Here is an 18,633-nt window from a genome sequence, read left to right as displayed (position 1 = left end):
GCCTGCCTCTGAGGCCAGCTAGGACCCTGCCTCGTTCTCACTTGCTGTTCCTTGGTCCCGTCCTGCCCCTGCCCCTGTGTTGTGACTGGTGCTTTCAGACCTCTCACCTCCCGGGACTTCTGTGTTCCCCTAACCCTCTGTTGAGCCAAAGCTGCTCTGTCCCAGCCTGACTGCCAGCCATCCTGAGCGCTGCTGCTGGTCCACCTGCCCCACATCAGAGGATTCCCCAGTGTTCTGGCTCCCCCAATTTCTTTCCTTCTTCCTTTCTTCCTTCCTTCCTTCCTTCCTTCCTTCCTTCCTTCCTTCCTTCCTTCCTTCCTTTCTTGCTTGCTTTTTAGGCCCTGTGGCATACGGAAGTTCCCCGGCTAGGGGTCCAGTGGGAGCTGCATCTGTGACCTATGCCACAGCTCACGGCAACACTGTATCCTTAACCCACTGAGCAAGGCCAGGGATTGAACCCTCATCCTTATGGATACCAGTCGGGTTCATTACCACTGTGCCACAACGGGAACTCTCCAAACCCCTAATTTCTTTCTTTTCTTTTTTTTTTTTCTGTCTCTTTGACTTTTTAGGGCTGCACCTGTGGCACATGGAGGTTCCTAGGCTAGGGGTCTAATCGGAGCTGTAGCCACCGGCCTACGCCACAGCCACAGCAACGCCAGATCCGAGCCATGTCTGACCTACACCACAGCTCACAGCAATGCCAGATCCTTGACCCGCTGAGCGAGGCCGGAGATTGAACTGGCAACCTCATGGTTCCTAGTCAGATTCGTTTCCACTGCGCAAGGATGGGAACTCCAAAAAACCCCTAATTTCTGATCAATAACATGGTTCCCTGGATTTGGCCTATTTCCTCTCCTTCCTACTTGCCAATGAGATCTAGACTCACTTCCTTTCCTCATCTGATTTGTAAGTGGGGGACAGTGGAGATGCCTTACCTGGTAGATCTAAGAGACAGGGCATATGACACCCTTGTGATTCTGAGCTACACAGAAGCCCTGCCTTGAGTGATGGCTGCAAGCAGCCCATCTTGGGAGATACATGAGTGGAGGCATCAGGGATCAGCTCAGGTTCAGCCTGAGACTGTTTCCCCATTTCAGACTTTAATTTCTGACTCTGTCACTATCCACTTGGTTGTATTTTTGCAGTGTGTATAGGAAAAGCCCTAGTATTGGAAATTTGACATCTAAAATCTTTAAAATATGAGTGAATTGAAACCCTTATCCACTGCTTGTGGGAATGTAAAATGGTACATATTGTGAGGAAGGCACATTGGCAGTTCCTCAAAAAATGTTAAACATTTGACGAATCAATTTCACTCCTAACTGTATACTCAAGAGAAATGAAAACATATGTTCACACAAGCACTTGTACACAAATGTTCACAGCAGCCAAATAGTCATAATAGGAAAAAAGTGGAAACAACCTAAATGTCCATGAACTGATGGATGTATAATCACATGTGAGATGTCCATACAATGGGAAATCATTCAGCCTCAAAAAGGAATGAAAACTGATGCATCCTAGAATGTGGATAAACCTTGAAAAAAATATGCTAAGTGGATGGAGCCAGATGCAAAAGACCACGTACTATGTGATGCTCTTTATATGAAATAGACAGAACAGGCAAATCCATAGATTGATTCATGGCTGTGGGAGGGTTGGGACGGGGAATGCCTGCTTAATGGGTCCACCATTTCCTTTGGGGTGATGAACACGTTCTGGAATTAGTGATGATGGTTACAAAACACTGTGAGTGTCCTAAAAGCCACTAAGTTGTCCACTTTATTTATTTATTTATTTGACCATATCTGAGGCATGTGGAAGTTCCTGGGCCAGGGATTAAATCTGAACCACAGCAGTAACCCAAGCAACAGCAGCGGCAATGCTGAGTACTTACCTGTGAGGCCACCAGCGGCCTCCTACACTTCAAAAATGTTTAAAATGGTGAATTTTATGTTACATGAATTTTACCTCCATTTTTAAAAAGGTGAGGGAAGTCAGCTTTCAGCTTGCTGTGCATATATAGCTTCCCAGTGAGGCAGTGATATTTCTTTTTTTTTTTAATTAAGGTATAATTGACATAATATTATGTTAGTTTTAGGTGTATAACCTAATGATTTGGTGTTTGTATATATTGCAAAATGATCACCACAGTAAGTCTAGTTAACATCCGTCACCATACATAATCACAAAATATTACTTTTCTTGTATCTCTGAGTCCTTATATCCTGGCTCTTGTAGACCCTGAAGCCTAGAGAATCTGAGTCCAATTTGGGAAACTCCTTCGGGGAAGAGAGAATGCAGGTCTCTAAACTCAGGAGTAGGCAATAATTTCTCTCCCATAACTTTTTTTATATTTACATATACATATTTTTAGAGCTGCACGTGCAGCATATGGAAGTTTCCAGGCTAGGGGTTGAATTGGAGCTGTAGCCTCGTCTGTGACCTACACCGCAGCTCATGGCAATGCCGGACCCTTAATCCACTGACTAGGCCAGGGATTGAACCCACATCCTCATGAATGCTAGTTGTGTTCACTACTGCTGAGCCACAACGGGAACGCCTGTATTTATATTTTTATATTGCATCTGCTCTTCTAAAGGATTTTAGTGTCCATGCTCCATTTGCTCCCTTAACAGGGAGGCCTAGGATCTGTCAAAAGACCCTATCACTTTCCTCTCTCACGCCACCACATCCCCGAAGTTGTCTACAGCCTCTTTTCACAACCTCTCCTGGCCTTGGAGGGGATCATTCCCAGCTCGCACATTCCATGAACATTTGTTCAGACTTTTGTGTCAGGTTCTGTTCTGGGCCTGAGCATCCAAAGGTGAACAAGGCAGAGTCCTACTCTCAAGGACCTGGTGGACGAGGCAGAAGGGTGGCCAAGCAAGTGCAGCACTATCATGATGAAGGAGATGAGTGAGGCCACAGATGGAAGGGCTGAGAGGGAGACGGGAGGTGGGTCTTGAGGCATGAGTAGGAGTTCACCAGGGAGACCGGGCAAAGAGACAGACTTTTCAAAGTCATGGTGTATGAAAGAGCCTGATATCTTGAGGGAAAGAGTTGAAAATGGGGTGGACAGGTGGGGTGGAGGTGTTGGTTGGTAGATGAGAAGATAAAGTTGGGTCGCTAGGAAGGGTCAAGGCTTAGAATGCCATTCACCAGCCTGAGTTTGGAAGCTATTCTGATAGCAGAGGGAAAATACTCAAGGACTCAAAGAAAGGAATTTCCACCATCATATTTGCATTTGGAGGGGGAGAATCATACTGGGAGCAAAATAGAAACTGTATGAGAAAGTTGCATCAGAGGTTGGTCAAGAAGCTACTACAATGGTCCATGCAAGAAATGAGGGAACTATATGAAGGCCATTAGCAGTGGGGATGGAGCAGGCAGGGACAAAACAAACTGGATAAGATGCTGGGTAGCTGTAGCTGGTGCAGTAGGGTGGGGATATTAGGAAGAATGAGTAGTCCTGGAGGCTCCCAGATCTCTGGCTTGTGTAGGAGTCACTATATGAGAAGGGACTAGAAGAGGAGCAGATTTGGAAGAAGATGACTTGCTGAGTATGGAGCAAGATAAGCCTGAGAATCTAAGGCATGTCCACATGGAAAGGTCAAGTAGGCCAGCAGGTGGGAGGTGGGGCTCAGGGTAGAAGGCTCGGTAACCTCTCCCTGGGTGTCCCTGCTTATATGTCCCATTTCTCCCCAGGCATTCAGATATGGGACTGTGACCTGAATGCTGCTGGTGACTTGCTCCTGTCAAGGTTATTCTGCTTTAAACTCTTTCTCCCAGTTGGCATGTGATTTCATGCTTTTCACTTCTCCCTTTAAATGGAAATGCAGAAAATGATCTTCGCCCTCCAGTGGGGATTGAGATTTTATTTTTCCTCTCTCAGCTCTGACACCTGCTACGGTTCCCTTGCAATGAAAGGTCTGAGTGACCGAGTGGCATGCTTTAGGCAGTGATAAGTGGGTGTGTGGGTGGGACTGGAGCAACGTCAGGAGAGGTATTAGAATGTGACTCACAGCCACAGGGAACAGAGATCCACAGGCAGGGGTGAGGAAGCCAGGGTGAGGGTTTCTGACTAAGGACCTGTAGTATGTGCCCCAGAGTAGGAGTGGTCTAGAAGGCTCTGCAGCTCTTTCCAGACCTCATTCCAACCACTCACCCATTCTGGTCCACCAGCTGGTCGTGTCTTATTCTGCTTATCTGAGGTCGCAGAGTTCATACATGGTGGAGCCAGAATACAAAGTCAGCTACCAGACAGCAGAGTCTGTGCTCTTTATCTTTCCACTCTAGTGCCTCTTCCATCTTAAGAAATGGTCCCATCAGGGTGAGAACCAAGGGCAAGCTACGCGTTGACCCAACCCCATCCTACTGGGCTCCATCCTTGAGTGACTCTGGCTACTAGGAGAGAGATATTGGGGTGAGGGTGTTCCAGGCAGCCTCTTGCCCTGCCTCCTCCAGGAGCCTGCCACTGCTTATGGTTTCTCTTCCTCTTCAGCCTGGTTCAGGCTGCAGAGTGAGGTGGGAGCCACCTTCTAGTTCTAGCTTGTTTGCCAATTTATTCTCCTGCAAACAAATCCCGCCTTGTGGTATTGTTGCTATAACGGGAAAGAGGCTCATCTATTTCCAATTCTGCAATGTGGGCAGACTTTTAAAGGGTTTGTCTGTTTTCAATTCACATATTAATCTGCTTCCGGCCACAGCTCCAAATACCTTGTGCTGGCCATTTTACTTGAAGGGTGGGGAATGGAGGGGAGGTAATATTTCAATTGTTACATTTTCAAAAAAGATAAGGTTAAAGGGACTTGTCCTATCTTGAGACAATACCTTGAAGGGATTTGGATAAGATAAAAATCTAAATCCTTTATCCTTAAAAATCCTTTGCTCAACAGAGCTGATAAAGAAGCATGTGTATTTGTGTGTGTGCTTAAGCAAGCACTCAGGCCTGCATGTTAAAGCTGTTGGGATCTCAAGCTACCCTCCTTGGGACCGCAGTACTTCCTTACTGGAGAGATGAGTAATCTCAGTGATGCTCATGGCTTCTTCTTTATCTGGGGACACCACAGGTCTTCAAAGGACCAAATCAAGCAGTAGGAGATCCTTCCGATGCTCTTGAGGCCAGTCAGAGGCACATTTTTCAACATCTTCCAGAGAGCTCTAAGCTAAGACCCTGCCACTTAAAAATCCTACATCATCAGGCTTTTGCTAACATTTAATCTCCTTAATGTGTACAATGCCAAGGTGTTATCTCATGTTTAACAAATGGAAAAACCCCATTTTGGCCTCAGATCACAGTTCAGTTGTTGGGAGCCAGAAGTAGAATCCTGGAATGGACCCTGCAGTTCAGCAGCCACCCACCCCACCCCTTGTCTGCTGTCCTAACCATTGTCCCTCTTATGCCAGTACCTGCTGAGTTTAAGTAATTGGAGTTCCAACCCAGAAAGGAAGATTTGATTGTCCTTAATTCTCTGCCCTGAAACATTGTTCATTAAAACCCTAATGTTCCAATCTTTTTTTAGACTATGTTTCTTGCTTTATCTCCCCCTTCCTCAAATGGGAACCTAGCAACTTTCAATTGCCATCATCTGAGAGGAGATGTTTGTGTATGTACATGGCCAGGGGCTTGGATGTGCTTGTTACTTCAGATCACTTTTTGTGCTCTTCCAGGTTTTTCCTTGCCTACATGATGCTACTTAAAATCCACTATGTAATCTTCACACCCCGGCTCTCATTTGCTTTCAGACTTCTGGGCCTTCAGATCCATGTGTGGCCTTGCCCATCCATGTATTATTCATAGACACACATGTTCTCAAGAAACCAAATAAAGAGTAATTCATATATTTTTTAATTGGAAGAGAAGGAATCACAGTTCTGATTTATAAGCCTGTTTCTCCTTCTACTCATAAGTTATTCTGGAAACATCCCTCAAAAATCCTTCTCTGCAGCAAGAGGAGGCCTGCCTCTGCTCCAAAAGGGACCCCAAGAGCCCTCTCCGGGGGTTCCGCTGGAGACACATCTCTGTAGTCCCTGATGTTGTTCAGTCGTATTCTCTTTGGCTGGAAGAAATGATTCAGCAGTGAAAACAGGCCTGCATCAGTGGGAGGCATTTCATGTAGATATAAGAAATTTCTAGAATTTGGAAAATGGAACACATTGTGTCCTATGAGAGTCAAGGATTGCATTATTGTCAGACTTTAACCTTTGCTATTATTGATTAGTTTTATTGCTAAAGTAACTTTAAAAGTACTTGAAATAGTCTTCTGGTTGAGGACTATTCCTAACCTCTTAGTTATTTCTTCAGTGTGTATTTTTCTTTGAGCTTCTTAGTTGTACTGGCTTGAGTAACACTTCATCCTATGATGTATTTTCCTCCCAGAACCAATCAGCTGCCAATTTTGAATCAGAGCAAAGTAGCAAATGGGCAAGGCCTTTGTGGCACAGAAACTTAGGAAAGCTTCTGACAGGACGTTAATATTCTGAAGCTAACAAAACTACCAAAATGCTTATAATTTAGTAATACATTTCTATGGTAGCAAGTATGGCTGCTAGGGTTAAGACAAACTCTACCACATATTGATTAACTGACTTTGGATAGGTTATATAATACTTCTACAGCTAAGCAACTTCATCTGGAGAAAGGGAGAGAGACAGAGCCAGGGGCAGAGAGACAGAGAGGGAGAAAATAAAAGATTGAATAAGATGCTACATTTTAATGTCAAATACCCACAATAAGTGTTAAGGATTGTATTATTACTACTGAGTTTGTGAACCAAGATTTAAAATTATGACATTGAATGGGAGATGATCTGATATGTAGGTGGATGCACAGACTGGTTTGTGTTGAAGGCAGCCATCTCCATGACAACCACAGTGCCCTCTACTTCGAAGGTCCCCTGACAAATCACCCATTTTGCTTATAGCTCAATGATTCCCTGGCCCTCCAAGTGATTTATAAATAAAGATTAAGAATAGTTTTCTTCCTTTTATTTATTTTTAATTTTTTTATTTTTTATTTTTTTGGTCTTTTTGTCATTTCTTGGGCCGCTCCCACGGCATATGGAGGTTCCCAGGCTAGGGGTCTAATCGGAGCTGTAGACGCCAGCCTACACCACAGCTCACGGCACCTCCTGATCCTTAACCCACTGAGCAAGGCCAGGGATGGAACCCGCAACCTCATGGTTCCTAATCGGATTTGCTAACCACTGAGCCACCACGGGAACTCCAAGAATAGTTTTCTTCCTTTTAAATAAGAATTGTTTTTTTAGTTTGAATTGTATAAGTAATACATGAATATATTCTCTTTATAAAAAAGTAAACATTATAGATAAGGTTGAAGTCTTATTTGACCACCATCTCCAGTCCTCATCTCCATCCCAAAGATAACTCTCACCATCAGTTTGATATCTTCTACACATTTACCATGCATTAAAAAAACCAGAATGTCTATATCCATAGGAAAAAATAATATTGCTTAATGTACATGGTATTTTTATACGTGTTATCATACTGTATGTCATTGTGCAGCTTGATTGTTTTTCATGTAACAAAAGGTCTTGAATTTTCCGTGTTAATACATAGGTACATTTTTTTAAAATCTGGGAGTTCCTGTTGTGGTTCAGCAGCAATGAACCCAACTAGTATCCGTGAAGATGCAGGTTTGATCCCTGGTCTCGCTCAGTGCGTTAAGGGTCCAGCATCACCATGAGCTGCAGTGTAGGTTGCAGATGCAGCTCACATCTGGAGTTGCTGTGGTTGTGGCATAGGTCTGTAGTTGCGGCTCCAATTTGACCCCTAGCCAATCCCATTTTGATGGTCATTTAAATTATTTCTGACTTGTTTCTATTGCAAACAAAACTGCCACAAACATCCTTGGACTTGCCTTCTGTACGCATGAAGAAGTGTTTCTCTTGAGGGGATATGGATAAATAGAATCCATAGTATATGAACATTCTGCACTGTAATAGATACTGCCAAATTATTCTACAAAGTGTGATCATACCAGTTTACAGTCTTATCTATAGTGAATGGAAATATCTTTTCTTCTATATCTTTTTAATTTTTTTTTCTAATTTACTAGGGGAAAAATACTCCCCCATGTTTGAGTTTCCATTTTCCTGATTACTGGTAAAACTGAGGTTTTTGTCATGCATTTTTTGGGGCCATTTTATGTTTCCTTTTTATTTTATATCTTATGCTTTTTTATTTTATAAAAAAATACGTTTATACTTTATATTTCTGTGAAATAGCGTTTTATATCTTTAGAATGTTTTTCTGTGGAATCATTTTTCATTTTCTTTTTGATCTGTAGAAGTTCTTTATGTATTCTAGATACTGATCCTTTGTTGCGAGTGTTTTCTCCTTTTGTCCTTTAACTTTGTGTATGGTGTCTTCTGTCATATAGAAATTCTTATTTTTGAGGCGAAAAGTTCTTATTTTTGAGGCATTTTTTTATGAGTTTTGGTTTTTGTGCCTGTTTAGAAAGAAGTCTCTATATCAAATCATGGGAAAAAAATCTTTCTATGTCATATCCCAATGTTTTTTCACATATAGGTTGTTAATGAGAGAGCTTTTCTAAGTGAGTAATGCCTTATCTTTATTGCCTTGTATCTACTGCCTTGTAAGGGTGAGGCCCTGACTGCCCAGCACGGGCACACAGTCCTTACTGAGGACTTGAGCAGTCCCAATAGCTTCCAGCAGAGAGCAGTGCGGGAGTGGGTCTGCCTTTGTCTGTTGGGGCCCCCAGGGTTCCCCGCTTCACCAAAGGGAATATTTAAAATGCTCCGAAACTAGCAAATTCCAGAGAGGGGAGACTCGTCCAGTCAAAGGAAAGACCAGGAGCAAAGTTAGTTGCAGAGTGTGCTCCCAGTGAGAAATAAAACGGCCAAGGGGCAAAGGTCCTGATGGAGTCCATGTTATGATTGCATAGGAGGAGAGAGCAGATCAAAGTCAGCCAGGATAACAGAGGGTTTTCTCCAAGGGAAGCTTCAATGTCTGCTTAAGTCTGGTCCACACACTTGAGATGAAGCCTCAAGTTTTACAGAGGAAATGATATTTACTGGACAAACAACAGGCAGGATGGAAACATGTAATCCCCAGACTTATCCTTTTGATTTCATCAATAATTCAAGCCCTGTCTCCTTTTGGGGAAAAGAAAAAAGAAAAAGCAAGTCAGTGGCCAGAGGCACAGCTGACTTCTGAGGGGAAACTGAGGAAAACACAGACAGTACAGTTGAGTACCTTTCCCTCCGCACCTCACCCCAAGCACATCCTGGGCTGGCGGGCCTGCTTTCCGTTGTTGCTCTGTTTAATACTAACCATGTAGGATTAACAGTATCATTTTAAAACCAGAAGAGCACTGGCAGTGAAATCCACAGATCCACATAAATAGATTGATCCACATACATTTGCAAATCTGAATCAGTCTCTCACTGGTGCCCTGGGTTCTCTTGGCTTCTCTCTGCTCATTCACCCTCCACTTTTTTCCACCTTGCTTTGTGCCAGGGAAGGTGCCTGTGTGAACCGAGGCCATGCGCTCCCTTGGTTATTGGTTTCTGGTTTGGATGGACCAACGAGAAGCATCTGCATGAAGAGAGGGCTGAGTATTTCTCCCCTAGGTTTCCTCCATGTGGGATTGAAGTTGGCAGTGACCTCATTCCTCTGCAGATTCCGGGTTGTTCTACAGCTGCAGGAATAACTAACCACTCTCTTCTTCCCCTCTCATGCTGTGGGAAGTTAGAGATTTCTGGATAGCCTAGTACTTCACTATCCCATGTTAGTTTTCTCTGCTTACACCCTTGGAAATAGTCCTTTCATTAATTTATCCTCAATTATCTCTTCTGAGTAAACTGTTTGATCCCTGCCTTGACCCTGACTAATACAGAAACCTAAATCTATTTGGATTCTTCATCCTGAAACAGATCAAGTATACAATTAAAATTTTATTATAGCTTTGGACTCCCTTTTCCACACAAATAATCTCCAAGCCCAGCGGTGGCTGCTGCCCACATGACTTTCCAAGAGATAGAGTAACCAGTCATTGTAAATCTGCCTAAAAAAAGCTTACTGGCTGGGTTCATTTTCTGCAGTTCTCTAGTGTTTATTTATCACAGACCCCTTCCCCCAGGCTCTCAAAAACATCCCATTGCTATTAATACTCTTCAGTTCCATTCTAAACTTTAAAGGCAAACAACCTGGAAGATGAAACAGATAGCAGGAACCAATTTGGATGCCTTGAAGTTTTGACTAATTCACTAAGGGATGGTTGTAGAGAGTTGCTGAGATGTAAATTGCATTTATATGCAGCCCTCCCCTTCAGGGAGAGGATTGCTGTTCTGTAAGCTAAGTAGTCACAAGAAGCTGGGCACTTCAAGTAGGTGAGGCCATTTAGTTTTCATCTCTCCACCAGACATACATGACTGAGTGACCTGCCCTCCCCCCGCCCCTTCTCTTCTTGCACCTGCTGGAAAAGGCAAGAATGCAAATCCCAGAAATTGCAACAGGAGGAACGGGACCCAAATCAACACATTAGATCACTGTGAATGACTGAGAGCTGTCTGGACACCTACTTTAATTAAACACTAAGTGAGTTATTCACTCACTGTAGACTGCTCTGATTTCATCACGTGACCTTTCTGGGTACACCTCTTCTACACTTGTAGCTATTCTACTCTTTCTCTTTCCCAGTCCAGCCCTCATCCTCATTTGCAGCCCTTGCTCAGTGACCTAAGAGATACCCTTGGTGCCTATTCTCCTCTTGGCTTGTATATCCAATCTATAACCAAGACCTATGGATTTCATCTAAATCTCTCTCTCTGTTCTTCGTTCTTCTCCCTACTTCCACTGCCAGCACTTGGTCAGAATCCCCTGGACCACTCTACTAGCTTCATTGCTATCCTCCTGCCATCTGCACTCCCCTGTGTATAGCACAGCAGAGTGAGCTTTACAACATGGGAACCTGCCCAGTACCCATCTGCTGAAAACCCTTCAAAGGCTCCTCACTGCTTTTAGGATAAAGACCCAAAGCTTTATAAACCTGCATGGCCTGATCTCTGCCATCCACTCCTGTGTCCACTGATGCCATGCCTCCATCTGCCATGGTCAGGGGCCCTTCCTGGGTTCTTCTTTCTGACCCTTAAACTTGCCATGCTCCACCTCATGACTCAGGTCCTTTCTCTTTGCCGGTGGTAATTGTTCTTACCACTAACACTTGCCTTTGCCTAGTTAACTCTTTAGGACCCAAACTCAAAAAACCCCTTTCCCCAGGGGATCCTTCCTTGGCCTGAGACCAGGCCAGGTTTCCTGTTACAATCTCCCCTGACATGTTCACAGCCTGTAATTATACACTTAATTGAGATTGGGGCCTGTCTCTTCCATTGGAATGTACACATCATGAGGTTGGAAGTAGTGTCTGTCTTGTGTCCCTGGCATTGTGCCTGGCATATAAAACAGTCTCCAAAAAGACTTGCTGAAGACATGAGTGGACCCTATCATGCTTTTTCTTTTAATATCCATAGAGTTCCCATCATGGCTCAGTGGAAACGAATCTAACTAGCATCCATGAGGATGCAGGTTCAATCCCTGGCCTCACTCAGTGAGTTAAAGAACTGGTGTTGCCGTGAGCTGTGATGTAGGTCGAAGACACGTCTCGGATTCTGTGTTGCTGTGACTGTGGCATAGGCCAGAAGCTACAGCTCCAATTCAACCCCTAGCCTGGGAACCTCCATGTGCCGTGGGTACGGCCCTTAAAAGACAAAAAGGAAGAAAAGAAAAAAAAAAATCCATGTCTAGTATTGGCACTTCCCCAGACTAAAGAAATGGAGATCCTGGGTCTGGAGAGATGTAAGCATATTACTGACTAGAGTTGGGAGATGGATTAGATTGTTTTCTGACAGCCAGTGATTCTTGAATTTGGAGAATATTCATATTCTTTTGCCTCTTCTGTCTGTGTAAATGCTCTCTCCCAATCTGTTTCTGTCTTATGCCAGGGTTGTTTTACCCATGCTCAACCCAACCCTCAGCCTGTGACCACCAGAGCCCCTCTTCCGTGTGGTTCATGTCTTGTTTATTCTTATGCTGGGAAACCTGGGCCTTCCATTCCTAGGCATGCTTCTTAGAAGATTCAATAAAGCACTTAAAAGCCAGTTGGTCTCCTGGAACTTCTTTCTTCCCGCTATTATTGGCAATGCAAATGAAGGACTAAATTACAAGCAAGAGAGATTTGGTTCGGAAGCTTGAGTTTTCAGAACCATCCCCAGGGTAATAAAATGGAAAGGAGAAAACTGAGCACAGAAGACCTTCCTTCTGATTTCCCAATTGTCATCCAAGATTGCAGCCTAAGTGATGTATCAGAAGTAAGGGACCCAGGACTTGGAGGGGTAATTGTCTGTACCAGTGGTCTCCAAGCTTAGCATGTATCAGGATCACTTGGAAGACTTATTAAACCCAGTTGGCTGGGCCCCATCCCCAGTGTTTGTGATTCAGTTGGTCTAGGGCAAGGCTCAAGAATGAGAATTCTCATTACCAGCAAGTTCCCACGTGATGCTGATGCTACTGGTCTCTGGGGATCACATTTGGAGAATCTCTGGGCTATGCTGTACTTCCTCCCCATGTACTCAAACTTTAATGTGTGTTCTAGTTATCTGGGAATCTTTTTGAAGCACAGACTTTGATTGAGTAGGTTGGGATGGAGCTTGGGCCCTATCCTGCTGCAGTGAGGACCACATGCTGAGAAGTTAGTCATATCCTGCTTGAGCCCTGGTCCTCTTTAATAGAAGCCTCTCCCTTCTTTACATCTTCCTGGGATATCAAGGGATATTTTGGGTGACCTTAGAAGAGATGGGTGCCAGGGAGTGTCACTCTAACCTAAGTGTTTCAAAGTCTCTTTGGCCCAGCCAGCAGGAATCCTTTATAGGCTAGAGGCAGCTTTTGTCATAGCTTCAGATGGACACCTGGCCTTCCTCTATCCCCCTTTGCTGAAGAGACCCTTACCCAGAATGCAGATAGGTGTGAAGAAGAAAGACAGTCAAAGAAATATACCGGCAGACTTATGCTGCAAGTTCACCCAGGTAGAAAGTGTGTATCTGTTGGGAGTTGGGCCTCACTGAAGCTGTAAAGGGTGGGGAGTCAATGTGGAAAAGTAAAGCTTTCCCCTTTATAAGAGAAGTGTGTTATAGCATATTGTGAAAGCATGAGCTCTGGGCTTAAATGTGGACCCAAAGCTTTAAATAAAATAGCATTCATAAACTGGTTACCACAGTGCTTGGAACTTAGTGAGTGCTTAATGTATTATAGCTATGACTATTTTTTTAACAGGATGTATTAATTATAGTCGAATCAGAATCCATATCAGGAGGAAGATGGGCAGCTTGATAGCCTATAAAATAAAACAGTAGGATTTCTTGGCCCCTGAACTTCCTATTCTCCATCTAGCTCAGTGCCTGGTCCATGGAGCACCTATTTGTTGAATGGAAGGAAAGAATTACCCAAGTCTAGGTAAATTAGTAGATGGGGATTTGTGCTTATGAAAATTGTCCAAAGGAAAAGAATTATGGAGACTCCTGAATTCTTAAAAGTGACAATTTTCAGGCCCTGAGTACCATTGTTCAGTTTCTCTGCTTATAAAATTGGTCACTGCCACTACTTTACAGGGTTATCATGAGAAACTTTTGACAATGCATGCTTGGTTTAGTGGAAAGCACAAATTGAGTATTAGCTACTTTATTAAAGTAGAATGACTGCCTAACGGACCCTTTGGGTTGTGACAACTTCAATGCTGAGGCTGAGAGTGAAAGTTTCCAGCCCTGCGGTTTTGATATATTGGCTTTGCCTTTTAGGTTGGCTCTTGTATGCTAGAAAAATCTCTGAACTTTGTATTGTTTGTGAAATGGAATCTGGACCTCTTCAGAAGGCTTGAGTACAGGTGGGCAAGCAGGTAAGTCCACTTGAGAAGGGCTCAGCCTTGTTTGATAAAAAAAAGGAGCCCGTGAGCCTGGCCGGCAAGGAACATCACTCCAGTCTCCCTCCCCACCCCCTCCGCAGTCTAATGCATCTCATTTATTGTTAATGCTGTTTCCACTGGCTCATTTGCAAATAGCCTGAATAAAACATCAGAGGAGGAAGGGAGGGGCAGTGCTCTCTGTCTTATATTACTGCCTCTGCCACAATCCTTCCCTCCTTCCCTTTCCTCAGGTCCCTTCTCCCTCCATTACTCTGATTAACAATCTTGATCTAATTGGCTTGTCATGAAGCAGCCAAATAGGACTCCTGGGCTCTTGCAGGGATGGCGAGGAAAATGACTCCGACAGGCCCAGCATTTGTTTTTGTTTTTTCTTTTCTTGGGTGGATGGAGGGAAAAAGCAACCACCGGATTTACAATCTTAGAGAGGAGATCTGACATAAAGTAGCAGCTCTGCTCCTCCCAGGAAACTGCCTCAGCCCACAGGAGGATGGCAAAGAGTTCACCTGGAGAAAACCATTCAAGCCCTGTGGGGTGTGAGGCCCCATGACCAGGGCCGCTACCGCAGGGGATACAAATCTGGTTGGAGGCAAAAACCCAGGCACAACCCTGAGACAACGCAGATTAAGAAAAGCAGGGCCATAAAGACATGTAGTGGACAAGACTCTTGGTCTTCACACACAGTTGCACAGGCAACACAGTTTCTATTCTTTTCTCTGGTTTAACTTGATTACTGATTACCCTGTTTCTTACCTCAGCTCCTTCCCCATGTTTCTCTATAGCTTTATAACTAAAAAGTGCACCTCTAAAACACTGTTCTTTAGCCTTGTCAATTTTTAAAAATTTGAGATCTTTTAAATCATTTAAAAAATACAAATTCTACCTATGCTCTCTCTTATTTTTATAAATTTTCTTTTTAAGAACCTGAGCCTTTTACCCTGTAATGTTCCCCATGGTCTGGATTTTGCTGATTGCATATTCAAGAAACAGTTCGATGTGTTCCTCTGAGCTCTGTATTTCCTGCAAATTGGTAGCTGGATCCAAAGGCTTGATTAGACTTAAGTTTGATCCCTTTGGCATGACTATAGATGGTGGTGTGTTTTTCATCAGGAGGCACATAATGTCTGCTCGTCTCCCTTTTTGTGATGCGAGCAGCTGTTGATGTTCAATGCCTGGATCTATTAAATCACTGGGGGTTGCAAATGGCGATGTTCTAATTCCATCATTTCTTTTTTCATTTATTAGTTGGAATACTTCCATAAAGAGATGTTTCCTTGCATCTACGATTTGGTTACCCAGTGGTATAGTTTCTAAAGAAAAGGCAGGATGAATCCTTGATTGTCTTATTTATCAGTCCTCAAGATAACGAATAGATGCCTTTCATTCTCCGATAGAGACCAGTTTTTTTTTTTTTCCAAATAGCATTAGGAATCCATGGATTTAAATATAATTGATCTAAATGTATCTGTACAACTATTATTCTTATTAAATAACAAAATGTTCCATCTTTGGCAGTGGGAACTTCCTCAATTTGTTCCTGAGTCCTGCCGACCTGACCCTAGTGGTCCTTGATATCTTTCCCACTCTCTGCTACGACAAGATACTCCAGGCTCACCTTACATACCTCCTTCCCCGGACCTGAAATCAGCCATTCCTCCAAGCAGCCCTGAATTCTTTTTAGTGGGATATGGTGCTGAAGATGCTCATTGCTACTTTACAACGTTAGTCATTGCTTTTAGTCCTTTTAGTGGACAGAGATGAGGAGTTAATGAGGGGAAAAAACCTATATACAGCCAATTCTGCTATAACGCTTGTTTTGAAAATGCAAATTCGTTCAAATACAATTGGTATATTAAGGAACAATGTGGAGTTCCCGTCGTGGCGCAGTGGTTAACGAATCCGACTAGGAACCATGAGGTTGCGGGTTCGGTCCCTGCCCTTGCTCAGTGGGTTAACAATCCGGCGTTGCCGTGAGTGTGGTGTAGGTTGCAGACGCGGCTCGGATCTGGCGTTGCTGTGGCTCTGGCATAGGCCAGTGGCTACAGCTCCAATTCGACCCCTAGCCTGAGAACCTCCCTATGCCGCGGGAGCGGCCCAAGAAATAGCAAAAAGACCAAAAAAAAAAAAAAAAAAAAAAAAAAAAAAGGAACAATGTGAACCTAACACAAATTTTGGCTGTGGGTGATTTTATACAGAAGAAATATTAAGTGAAGGAAGAAAACAGCATGCAACCGAACTAAGCTGTATAAGAATACACAGAACAGAAAAAAAAAAATCAGGAATAATCTTTTCCACAACCAAAGAGAAAGCACAATCTGTATACAAAGACCTTAAACAGAAATTGCAAAATCCTGCAATGGCAGCTTTTACTGCTATAGGTGGCTGGTTTGGTGGTTTCAAACATCACTACAATTTCCAGAGTTTTTAGCTGTCAAGTGAGGCTGCAACTGCAGATGAGAAAGAAGCAAAAGAATTTCTAGCAGTAACACAGAAGTTACTGGAGAAGAATGCTATATATTGGATAATATTTTTGATCATGATGAAACAACAATCTCTACTATAAATGCATGTTTCAGAGGGCCTCCATCTCAAAGGCAGAAAAACATGATCCAGGATTTAAGACGGCAAAAGATCACATAACTCAGGTGTTCAGCACCAATGCCCAAAGAGGACAATGAGCCAGCCACCCACATCTGGTACAACTTACCATCCAATTTCAGGTAAGCCTCCTTCCACTGCTTCACAATAACTAACAAGCCTTCCAATGCCCACTTCCACAAGCAGACTTTAGGTCTTTTTCAGGGCAAAATGACATTTTTATTGTAGTATTTATGTTTTGTATTTCTGAATCATTTAACCTGTATAGAACAGAGCTACCATTTTTGCTAAATTTCTCTCCTTTAAAAAAATTGTCACTAATGAAAATTTTGAGTGTTACACCCTTACCTGCATTTTTACCATAAGCCCAATGGCTTTTATTGCACACTGTGGCGATTTTTAGGAGCACATATATCATATTGCAACAAAACTGAACACACATAGGCACCCACCACGTGAGTTCATACTGATACTTCCAATTCAATTGCAGGACTCTAAGGTTTTTTAGTCACTTAACCTCAGCTCTAGTGCATCTGCATCTCCTTTCTTCCGTGCCAAAAGTTCTGACTCTCAAGGGGTTAGGAAATGATAAAATATTCCATAATTCGTAATTTTCTTCATCCCATCTTATACACACAACAGAATAACAGTCCAAAAACTACTAAGACCTGTAAAATTACTGAGAACTGTCCCAGACGGGAGCCTTGACTGGTCACTTCCAGGTTGGCAGGATAAAGATTACTCTGGCGCCCCTTAAGACCTTCTCACAGGTCTTCTTGCAGTTATTCATCATTATCGGATTGCGTAAAAACCCTCAAAGGTTCACCTGCTGTTCCTAGGTCTGCTCTCACCTGCTGGCCATCTTCTGTCAGATACCCTCCCTCCCTCAGCTTCCTCTGGCAAATCTGTGAAGATACCTTGAAGATCTTGAAGCTATTGGTAGTTTGATCCATTGGTTTCAATGTTGGGGTTTGGGGGCTACCTCTTCACTTAACCTTGTAAATGTAGATGGATTTCTAATTTTTTGCTATCTAGATGCTCTATTTTTATGTGGGAATTCTGGGAGATTCAAAAACCATGATACTGTCATTTGTATCTTCTCAGCGTCCCTTCCTGATAACCATTTTCTCATAGTTTGTCTTTGAATATGAACACTTTTTAAGTATACAGATATTTTAAATTTTTATTTAGTCAAATCTTTTTATCTTTACCCAGTTTTTATGTTTAAAAAGTCTCTGCCATGTAGCAGTTTCCCTTGTGGTGAAGTAGGTTAAGGATCCAGTGTTGCTACTGCAGCTGCACCAGGTTGCTGCTATGGTGTGGGTTCAATCCCTGGCCTGAGAATTCTTTTTTTTTTTTTTTTGTCTTTTTGGGGCCACACCTGTGGCATATGGAGGTTTCCCAGGTTAGGGGTCTAATCAGAGCTGTAGCCACTGGCCTATGCCACAGCCACAGTAACGCCAGATCTGAGCTGCGTCTGCGACCTACACATCACAGCTCACGGCAACGCTGGATCCTTAACCCACTGAGCGAGGCCATAGAATGAACCCGCAACCTCATGGTTCCTAGTTGGATTCATTTCTGCTGCACCACAAGAGGAACTTCTTTTTTTTTTTTTTCCTTTTTCCTTTTTGGCCATACCTGCAGCACATGGAAGTTCCCAAGCCAGGGGTCGAGCCACAGCCACTGTAGAAGCAATGCCAAGTAGTCATGTTGTGAGCCACACGGGAAGTCCTGGCCTGGGAATTTTCATATGCCATGGTGCATCCCCCCTCCAAAAAAAGTATTTGCCATCTAGATGTTCAATAAAAATGTTTTTATAATTTCTTATATGTTAAGTTTCATTTTGTGCACCTGTCTTATCCATATCATCCATTTGAAAATTATTTTGTAAGATGCTGTGGGAAATGTCTAAGTTAATTATTTTTCTCCTCCAAATTCATTTATTGAATATGTACTTCTCCCTTTATTATAGCTCAATTGTAAATATCAAGGTCTATATCTAAGTTGTCTCTTCTTGATATATTTATTTCTGTGATTGTACTTAAACGCTTATTTATTTTAGCTTAATA

The 18,633-nt window shown here is 43.1% G+C and overlaps 1 long non-coding RNA gene across 1 annotated transcript in view; it reads left to right on the top strand.

Moving 5' to 3' along the window:
- LOC102159623 overlaps positions 1-16,688 on the top strand; it is a 44,541-nt gene extending 27,853 nt beyond the window's left edge. Inside the window, exons 2-3 of the long non-coding RNA XR_304618.3 lie at positions 13,842-13,939; positions 16,540-16,688. This is a non-coding gene — a long non-coding RNA (uncharacterized LOC102159623). The remainder of the gene's footprint in view (positions 1-13,841; positions 13,940-16,539) is intronic.

Source organism: Sus scrofa, chromosome 7, assembly GCF_000003025.6.
Source record: "Sus scrofa isolate TJ Tabasco breed Duroc chromosome 7, Sscrofa11.1, whole genome shotgun sequence".
Lineage (NCBI taxonomy): Eukaryota > Metazoa > Chordata > Mammalia > Artiodactyla > Suidae > Sus > Sus scrofa.
Note: the sequence above shows the minus strand (reverse complement) of the source record. Positions and strands in the feature narration are given on the sequence as shown.